The sequence below is a fragment of the Camarhynchus parvulus genome, chromosome 3 (assembly GCF_901933205.1).
Source record: "Camarhynchus parvulus chromosome 3, STF_HiC, whole genome shotgun sequence".
Taxonomy (NCBI): Eukaryota; Metazoa; Chordata; class Aves; order Passeriformes; family Thraupidae; genus Camarhynchus; species Camarhynchus parvulus.
The window spans coordinates 38,542,660-38,553,160 of record NC_044573.1 but is presented as its reverse complement, the minus strand read 5'-3'; positions in this window follow the sequence as shown (position 1 = coordinate 38,553,160).

Sequence of the window (10,501 nt, the reverse complement as noted above, 5' to 3'; positions counted from 1 at the left end):
CAGTCAGGTGGCGAAGATTCACTCATGGCACAACAGACAGTGATGGACTTGTGTGTGGCAAGGTAGTGGGCCAGCTTTGCTCTAGGATAACTTGGCAGTCTAGATCTGAATTTACTATAAAACTGTATTTTTCTCTTCTAGGGAGACTGGGAAGAAACCTTGTGCTCTTAAGTCAGAATTTTTTTTTTTTTTAAGCACACCTTGCCCCTGATAGCAGAAGCTGTCTATATAGTGTTTTAGTCTTCACTCTTATTAATGAATGAACAGGAATGATTGTTCTGGGTGTAACTCAACCTCAGTTAACTTCAGTGCTTAGGGATTATGCTGGCCCATTGAGTTTCTCTCAGGTTTGGTGAGCTGCCAAAATTCATGATGGCAGCATGAGGGCTTCTTACAAGTAAGGCTTGAACTCAAATTCATTCATTTATCTTTCTTTCACTGGGAAGCCACACAATTGCTTACACTGGCACCTGTAAACAGAATGGTGAGAATCCTTCACAAAATGTTTCTCTCCACAGCTTTTTTGAAAATATATCCCTCAATTTTCTGCTGCCCTAATCATGGGGGAAATGTTCAGCTTAAATTTTCAGGGTAAAGTTTAGTTCTTATGTTCACATTTCCCTTCTAGAATAATGGCCTTCATGATTAGCTTGCTATGTGATTTCTTTTGATAAATTTAGCTTCAGTTCAAAGTGTTACAATTCATTTATATTACAGTAAATACATTTGATCTTAGAAGCTAAGAGGTTTCAGATCACTCTGAGACTCGGGGAGGTATTTGAAAATCCTAGGGACAAAAGGCTCAGAAAATCCTGGCAAAGCGTTGGTTTGGAAAGACCAAATGAGCTGGCAGATTTCATTTGGCTGTCTTGTTGCTCTTGGGCTGACAAAAGGAGGAAAGGAGAAGGGGAGAAAAGCAACAAAATCAACATCCCTGGAGGCTGAAATCGTCTTTTGACAGGAAAAGCAGTTGATGCTGCAGTGCAAACTTCCTTGCTTGATAAGGACAACCTCAAATTTGCTCTCGAGGGATTTCTCAAGGGGAGAAAAGTACTTGCTTCTGCAGCTGCGACCTTGCTGCTTGCATTGTCAGAGCTGCCTGCAAACTCAGCCAGTTTTGAGCTACAGGTACCTGCCTTAGTCTGAACTGTGGACTTGATGTTGCTCCTGGCACATGTGTGGGCTTCAGAAGATAAACTGCCTTCTCATCCCTCAAAAAATAACACTGTAGATTTTCTTCTGCTGGAGATATCTCTTCCCTAAGAAAATCAAAACCAATCCGCTGCAGCAGCTGTTGTTTGCGGTGCATTAATGTTTGGTATGCATTAGTGTTTGAGCTTGGGCCAGTATTCTTATTATCCTTCCTTTGTCCTGATGTCCAAAACCTCCTATTTCATTCCAGATGTGCGTCATCATCTGAACACTGGCCTCACCTCCATGGTCACAGGGATTATTTTGTTGGGATTAGGTAGTTGTAGGTAGGATAATCCTCGTACTTTTCACGCAAAACCAGCTCAGTGCCTCCCTGTTCTCGTCTCTCTTGCAGAAGCGTAAGTGCAGAGTTGCCTAGCCTTTGTTTATGGGGTGGTGGTAGGGAACAGCTGGGCTCCAACTGCAATTTTGGATAGTTCTCAAGCTGTAGAGTCAAAATTTGTGAGTTAGAAAGTTTAGTTACTGTTGGAGCTAGCACGTGCCTGTGTTTATGTGCACCGGGAGCAGGCACAGGCTGAAGCTGGAAGGAGATGAGCTGAGCAGCTGAAGGAGCAAGGCTGGAGCATCACTGCCATATCCGGCTGCTGGCTGCTGCAGTCCCAGAGCCTGTGACATCTGGCTGCAGCAGCTTGAGGCCATATGAAATGGGGGGCACACACGGTGTTTTAAAGCCCTCAAGTAGGTACACATCAAATCTTAATTTTCCGTCCCTCAGCTCATGGTGTGTCTAAATCTGCTGCCGTACGTGGAGTCAGCAGGCTGTGGTTCGTGGGCAGAGCTCCAATGGTATCTCCACAGAGCAGGACACTGTGCAGCTTGCTCAGTCTCTCCCTGTGGGGATGCAGGTGTGATGTGCTGAGCACAGTCCCACCTCGCTGGGAAGCCTGTGCGTTTGCTGTGCCTCTGGAAATAGAGAGGAACTAGAGCTGTTTACAATGAAAGGGAGAGTTGACCACAGTATTACTCGCTGCCCTGCTTTTAGGCTTTGTAGTCAGGCATTGGGCGCAGCCTAAACAATACAGGCTCTCCAGTGCTGGATCAAGGAGGTGTTTTCAGCATTGTTTCTTGTGGTAATTTGCACATTCAAAGCTGTTTTTTAAGACCACGTAACCCAAACTGCAAAAATGAAATGCCCTCCTAAGCAATCAAACTTAAGGAATAAAAGGAAATAATGTGTTGTTAGGGAAGAGTCCAGAGAGAAAAAGAGGAAATATAAACAGTATGCAAAATCTTCTCTCCATCCCAGTTTTATGCTCCCTCTTGGCAATGGTGGGCTTGTTTGCTTTCTCCTAAAGTTAGTATTTATAACTTCTCTAGAGATCCAGGATTTCCTGATTCACAGATGCTGTTGGGAGACAGAAGGCAGCTAGATGTCTCCACTCCACTGCAGTTCTCACCAGATTTTTGTATGCACATAGGCTCAGTTTAATTCCATCTCTTCCTAATTCAGTAGGTGTGAGGGAGGACCACACCAAAGCCCCTTCTGAAATTTGTTGTTTTCTCTCTCTTTTCCTGTGAGTTTGAACTCTTGTACACCAACTCACAGCCTCCTTGTGATACAAAGACAATGCAGGTTTGTTGGGTGTATTTTTAAGATCTGTGTGCAAACCATAGAGATGCAAATGTACCCAAGAGGAGAAAATGAACTTTTCTCAAAGAACACCTTACTGTAGAGGTAAAAGAGTGGACTAATCTGTGCTCACTGTTCACCAGCTGCTGAGGTGCCATGTGTTCAGAGCTAGAAGGGACCATTAGGATAACTGTGTGTCTTCCTGAATAGCAGAGCTGAGAGAATTCCTGCTGCAAACTTCTGCAGCAAGATTACAATATCTAGAAGGATATCCAAGTTTTGAGTTTAAGACTCCAGATGGAGCAAACTGTGTCCAGGGAAGTGACTGCAAAGGCTAATTAACTTCTCCAAAAGTCAGAAGACTTTGTTTAACTTTGCTTTTTCGGACACTGCATCCCAGTCTGTCTCTTTAATATGTCTTACGCTGCTTATTGTTTACAGCTTTTAAAATCAGTGTTAATGGAACCGATTTCAAAAGACTTACAGAAGTCTGTTACCTCAAGATGGTTCTCTTTCAACATTAACATTCACAAACTGAAGTGAAACACAAAATTCAAGTATTGTCCGGCCTGTTGAGCTGTTTCTAAAAAGTGATAGTAACTAGCATTGATCACATTATCATCCTCTATTTTACATAGTTTACCACATCCTAAAATATTATAGAAGTGCCAGCTGAGCTATAGTAACCATGTATACATGCTCTTAATCCATGGCAAATGAGAAGGAATGCTGGCTAAGTTTGCCTGCATGAGAAAGAAGTAAATATCAATTTTCAAGTTGATATTGTTGTAGTCTCTACCAATACACATGACAGCTGCAGTAATGCACAATTGGTGACTCTGTGTCTGCTCCTTTGCCCTTCCACAGTTTTGCCTACAGTCAGCGACAAGCTGAATGACCAACAGCTACATTCTGTGTAATCTTTTTTTAAAATTGTCTCTACAGTAACTTTTTCCAATAATCTGGAACTTCCAATTGACTTTCCATTGACTTCAGTGCATTTTGGATCAGATGGTAAAATGAACATCTGGTTGCAAATTCATTAGCCAAGTCTGAACAAGACAGCCTCTGTGAAACAAATACCTTCAGACTTCTTGCCTTGATACTTCCTGAGCATCTTACTTTAGAAATTTGGTGGTCTCAGGAACTGCACTGCATCAGCTTCAACAGCAACGTCAGTGTGGTGTTGACAATGTGGTCACCTGCTGTTCCTTGATCCTGTTATTTCCTCTTCAGAGCTACAGCTCAGCACATTTCTGGCTGGGTCGCCTGATACGCAGGATTTACAGCTCAGCTGAACTGATGTTGGTATTGGAAGGTTACCTTCTTAATTTCTTCTGTTCCCTTTCCCTTTAGTCAAGAAATTGTGCTGCATTTTCCCACAATGATTCCAGGCATTACCAAGAGAGTTCCCCTGCTCTCCCACAGCAACAGGTCAGCATCAGACACTGGCATCACCCTTTTTATGTAAATATTGGGTCCTCTTTTAGAACTTGGAAGGGATCTAAGTTATATTCTAGACCTTGACAGCTCATTTTATCTGCAAAAGAGATACTTAGCTTTCTAAAATTCTCCCCAAAATGGGAGTCAGCCTGAGCTAGATATGTTTGTATGTATTCTAAAAACAAAGGCACATTAAAAAAGGGAAGTAAAACATGACCCATTTCATCTATTCTTTTTAATTTCCTTCCAGTAGTTTGTACAAGTAGGAAAACATATGAAGACACAGGGGAAAATAGGCTTCTAAAGAGGTTGCATTAATTTGGGGAAAAAAAAATTAAAATCCCAGTGCACGTTAAGAAAGGCAAATTTGATAGTTCATTTAGTAAAGACATCAGCGCCTGTAGACACAAAATTTTTATAGCTCTGTTGGATTCCACCCTTAAAAGTTTTTGTTGTAGAAACCATACATTTATCATTTTTGTTCTTTTCCTTTCTTGAACAATCTCTATTTAATTGTTTTAAAATACATATGGTATATCTAGATCGCTCCTGGTGTTGATTTTTTCTGACTAACAGTGCATTTATAGTTAAACAAGTGAGGCATTTGGACTGTAGTCATTTTGATTTATAGCAGCAGGAACAAAGCGAGAGAGTACAGACGTCAGTGCTGCTGCTGCTGATCTGGCAACAGAGACTTCCTAATGCACAAATTACGTCTTTCACCACACAATTCCCTCTCTACCCTAGCTAGAGACAGGGAAGTGTGCTTATTTAATGCAGTGTGTGCCATCTATACAAAGGTGTGTGCACAGTTCTAAGTGCATGCTATAGCATTCATTTGAGGCACACATTTTATATTTAACTGTGTTTTTTTTCATTTTAAAATGAATTGTCCATAATGGCAAACAGGCAGTGATTCACTTTTCTTGCCTTTTACAGACAGGACGGACATGTGTGAGCTAAAGCTGGTTGTGGAGGTGGCTGTAGTGCTTTAGGCATACAGTCCACAAGAAATTGCAGGGAGAATGTTAATTCATTTTCTATAGCTCACCAAAACACCATGTGCGGTGTTTTATTCACATTTGGCCCTGTGGAGGACTTTGAATAACTGCTCCATGGGTGAAAGGGTCTATATGTTCAGGCTCAGCCCCCCGTACCACTGAGTGAAAGGAGGGCTGTTTTGATAATTAGTATTGAATATGGGTGGTGGACAAAGCAGGGCTCCAGTGGAGAGACTCTTGTCTTAGTGGTGGTGTTCCGAATTCCAGGGCTGAGTGTAACTGCCTATACCTACTTATCTGTATGTAAAGATCCTGACAGTTGTCCTTTTCAAATGGCATGAAATATTTCACTAACTGAACACCAGACTCAGCTCAGCTGGGTAAAGCAAAATCTGGCAGTCATCACACCCAGCTCCAGGCACCACATGACTCTGGTTAATATGTGGCTGCATTTCATTAGTAGCTGGAGTGATTCCTGAGCATATAGCACCATAGCCTGTATATCTGCTAAGCCTTTAAAGCACTTCAGTGTGAAAATAGCTCAATGCAAGATAATGGTCTCAATTTAGCATTGCAATCTGCAGGCAAAGACTTGCAGCAACTTCCAAGGCAGAGCAAAGGCTGACTTGTTTGAAACCTGCTTCTCCAAAGGCAGAGCTATTGAGTGCAGTGCCTTGTTCTGTGCAAAAGGCAGGGAGCTGCCCTGTCCATGAGGCACTCCCCTCTGCCACGTTGACAGGGAAGAGTGATTATTTCTGCACAGAGGGCCCCTTCCTGCTCCATGAGCATCATTCCACTGTCAGGATCATACAGCATGCACTGGCAGTGGCTGCCCTTGCTCTCACAAGGTCACCTTTTAATGTGGGGAAATGAGCAGTAAAGTCACCCTTAATACATGCTAGTGCATGCTATCTGTCCATCTTCCATTTACATATTTGGAGATTAAGAGCTGCATGTCTCATAATATGAAAAATACGCACAAATGCATACCAAGATTGGTTTTGCTGCACTGAAAAAAAAAATAGTAAAAAAAAAGGAAAAAAACAGCTTATGAGAAAAGGCAGTCAGAGTGGTAGAATGTAAATGACCGTGGGTAAAGTCAGGCTGCTTGCCATCTCTGGGACTCTGTGGGAGCCCTTCTGAATGCCTGGATTTCCTCAAATGTCCTGCAACTGGGGCAGATTGCTGAGCTGCTTGCTTCATATCTGGTATGATGAGCCAGGGCTTGGCTGAGACCCTGAAAACCTCTGTCCTGCATAGCTTTGTGACCTATCTGTTAAATGGACAGCTATCGAACATCCTCACTGACACTATTAAGTTAAATATAGCTGAAAAAATAAGTGATGTAAATGCAGTTTTATGTATGAGCCAGGTATTAAAAGGCGTAAGTGCATTCCAGTTGCTGTGGGGATCCCTACTGCCATCCAGCACTGTTTATATGACGCTGGATTTGGTGGTTGTTTTTTTTTTTGGTTTGGTTGTTTGGTTTTTTTTCCTGTTGGGTTGTCTGGGGTTTTTTTCTGTGTGCAATAAATGCAAATAATAAGTTTCAAATGCACAGTGAAGCTCTTGCTGTGCCCAAGTTATTCAGCTGGTAGATTTCTTCCTCTTTTCACAAATTTAGTTTGCGGTCTAATTGCTTACACTTTTAAAATTTCTTTTTCTTGTATTTAGGAGCACAATGGTTATTCAAAGTAGTTGCAGCTACAGAACCAAACTGTCTAACACTTTTGGGATTTGGATTGCCAGAAAAAAAAGATTTGCTATCATATAATTGTTAATGTACCCAGCCCTGAGCTGGAGGGGAGCAGGGGTAAGTGCAGTTGGGAGGATGCAGAAATGGCAGTGCCTTCTACCACTGGGACATGGACAGCGCCAGACTCGTTTGCAGTATAAATTATATAAATTAATATAGTCTTTAGGCTGCTCTAATTTATCCAGCTGATCTCGACCTCAGAGGACCTTTATCTGCTGGGGAGGTGCCAGGAGGTGGAAGCCAGTTTCTGGCTTCCTGCATGGCGGCAGCAGGGAGGTGCAGGATCTGTTCCAGCTGTTTAACGTCACCAAGGATTCCTGTATGAGAGGGCAGCGCTGCGCCAGCATCACGAGCCAGCCTTGCAGCAGCTTGGCACTGCTGCAGTTAAGCTGAATTGAAACGGGGCAGGGTTTGGCCAGAGCATGGCTGTGCATGCTCTGCCAGCCAAATCCGGTGACGCTCGAATTCACTGATTGTCATTGACTTTAATAGGACCGGGATATTGTCCTCTCTGCCGAGCTAAGCACAGATACATTCTGAAATAGGGCAAGGCCTGACCCCCCCACAGAAATCCGGGGAGCTTTGCCATTAAATTCTCCAGAGGAAAAGAAACGGGGTGGAAGGAGACAGTTGGAAAGAAAATGCAAATGAATAAGTTTTGGGTTTAACTGTGTCTTCAAGCCTTCCCTCTGACCTTGATGTGCAGAAGAGGCATAGAGATGGGAGGCTGGGGTTATGTGTGCTACTGAGGACGCGCACAGAGCAACCATTTTATAAACCATTACTCTTTAGAGCCCAGGACTTGATGATTAATGGAGGGGGTGGTGAAGGCAGTGGCAAGAGAAGAAATAAGGGTGGGTGTGTGCATAATGTACAAACGCTGAATGAGTGGGCTTTTAAAGAGGAGGGAAAAAATAAAGGTTGCTTTTCTGGGAAGAGAGGGAAATCCGTTATGATATAGTAAGCTGAGTGTGTGCTGGTGCAGCCTCCTGGTTCCAGTCTCTGTGCTGCAGTGACAGGGAGAGAGGGGGAAGAAAATCGGGGCTGGGATTTGTGCGTGGGGGCTGGCACCTGAGGAGACCCGTGTCTGGAAGGACACGGGACGTGCGTGAAATAAATAAAATAGTTATTATTCCTCAAATCATTAATTTTTAAAATAAAGAAAAAGGCGGGGGAGGGAGGATGGAAATCCCCCTCGCACAAAGGAACCGTAAACGCGCCAACAGCACCGGCTGCATGAGCGGGCTCATAAATAAATAAATAAATAAATGCCAGTAAGGCATCTCATTGATGAAAAAAAAAAAAAGCAGAAGGGAATTAAAAAAGAAAAAAAGGCCTCCACGGGAGCGGCGGGGGGGTGGGGAGCGGGAGCGCAGGGCCCCGGTGCGTGTCGCTGAGGCAGCATTGACGCAGGCAGCTCTGACGGCAGCAGCCGCCGCGGGCGCGGGGGGAGCCGAAGAGGGAGCGAGGGAGGGAGCGCCGCGCTCCTGTCCCCCATCCTCATCCTCAGCTCTCCGCAGCCGAGGGCGAGGCGCTGTCTGCCCGCCCTGCCTAGCACTGCGGTGGGGGCATCGCCGCCTCGGTGAGCGGAGCGCTTTGGTGGGGTTTTTTGGGTGCTTTTTGCACCCCCTTCCCCATCGCTGCGTCAAGGGCAGGGGCTGTGTCCCTCCCACCCAGCCCCGGTGTGTGCCTGCGTGGCCCCGCGGGCTGGCAGCAGCATCAGCCTTCATGGATCTGAACGGTGAAGGCTGGTGGCTGTGGGTAGGGAGTGTGGATTGTCTGGGAGTTACTGCTTTACAACTCGGGAAGCAAATGAAAACCGCCTGCTCATCCCTTCTCTGCGAGCTTGCTTCTCGTAGCTTATAGGAAATTTGGGGGTTGTGGCCTTCAGGGATGAGAATTTAATATTTCCTGGGAATTTCTCAAGGTTTTTCTTGTCTCTCTCAAGATGCAAAGAAAGACAATGATTGTATTACTGATAACACCAACACTTAGGTCTTGCTTGTCTTTGCAGCTGACTTTTTTCTCAGTTAAGAAAGGAGAACTGAAATCCCAATCCCAGGTTTTTCTCTGCAGCTAGAATTTGTACTAGTCATTGGGATTTTCTCTTCAGCAGGCTTGCAGATGACACCAAGCCAGCTGGTGCTATTGACACACCTGAAGGATGGTGTGCTCTCCAGAGAGACCAGGACAAGTGGGGCCATAGGAACTTCATGCAGTTTTAACAAGAAAGACCAAGGGCAAAGTGTAACACCTGTCTTGAGGAATGAACAGATGGAAAGCAGCCCTGCTAAGAACTTGGGGGTACTGGTGGATGAGAGGCTGGACATGACCCAGCAATGTGCACTCCCAGGCCAGAAAACCAATCATATCCTGGGCTGCATCCAAAGCAGCATGGCAGCAGGGAGAGGGAGGGATTCTGCCCCTCTGCTCCACTTTGGTGACACTCCACCTGCAATGCTGCATCCAGCTCTGGGGTCCTCAGCACAGAAAGGACATAGACCTGTTAGACTGACTCCAGAAACAGGTCACTAAGTTGGTCAGAGGGATGGACCATCTCTGCTCTGAGGAAAGGCTGAGAGAATTGCATTTGTTCAGCCTGCAGAGGACAAAGCTTTGAGGTGATCTGATTGTGGCCTTCTAGTATGTGAAAAGAACCGATAAGAAAGACAGAGAGGGACTTGTTACAAAGGCATTTATTGAGAGAACAAGGCAGACTGGCTACAAACTTAGAGTAGGCCTAGATTACATATTAGGGAAACAATCTTTACTGTGAGGGTGGTGTGGTAGTTGTACAGGTTGACCAGAGAAGCCATAGATGCTCTACTCCTGGAAGTGCTTAAGGTCAGGTTGGATGGAGCTCTGAACAACCTGGTCTAGTGAGAGATGTCTCTGCCCAGAGCAGTGGGATTGGAACTGGATGATCTATAAGGTCCCCTCCAGTCCAAGACATTCTATGATTCTGTGGTTTGTCTTCAGGACCAGAAGAGTTTTCATAAAATGAAAGGTGAAAGGTGGCAACAATAAACTTTTAGCTATGGTTCCCTGCCTTTAGTGTTCCAATGATTGTTAAGCAACCCTGAAAATACTTTCTTGTCTTAATGACTGATGCTGGGCTGTTCCCAAACATTAGTTAGAGTGGACATCACATGTTGGGGTCATCAGTATGGAGCTTTCAGCTCTCTATCTCTCTATTCACTACAACATTTTTATCAAAAGGACCATGCAAGTAAAGAGTTCTTCCCCCTCAGTCAAGCAGGAGGATTTCTGAGGGGAAACAAAACAAAAACAAAAAACCAAATAAACAAAAAAATAAATGATGCACAGGCCCTGACTGGAAAAAACAGACGCCAATGCAGAATCTGACAGAAAACTGATAAGGTGGTTGCCGGTGTCAGTGTGCTAGCCAGTGGCAAACCATGAAGTATGTTGCTTTTCCCTCAAGCTGGCAGGGCGTGCATAGGAGCAGGCACAAGCCCATGTCACCTCATTGTACTCCCATAACCATCAGAGCAATCT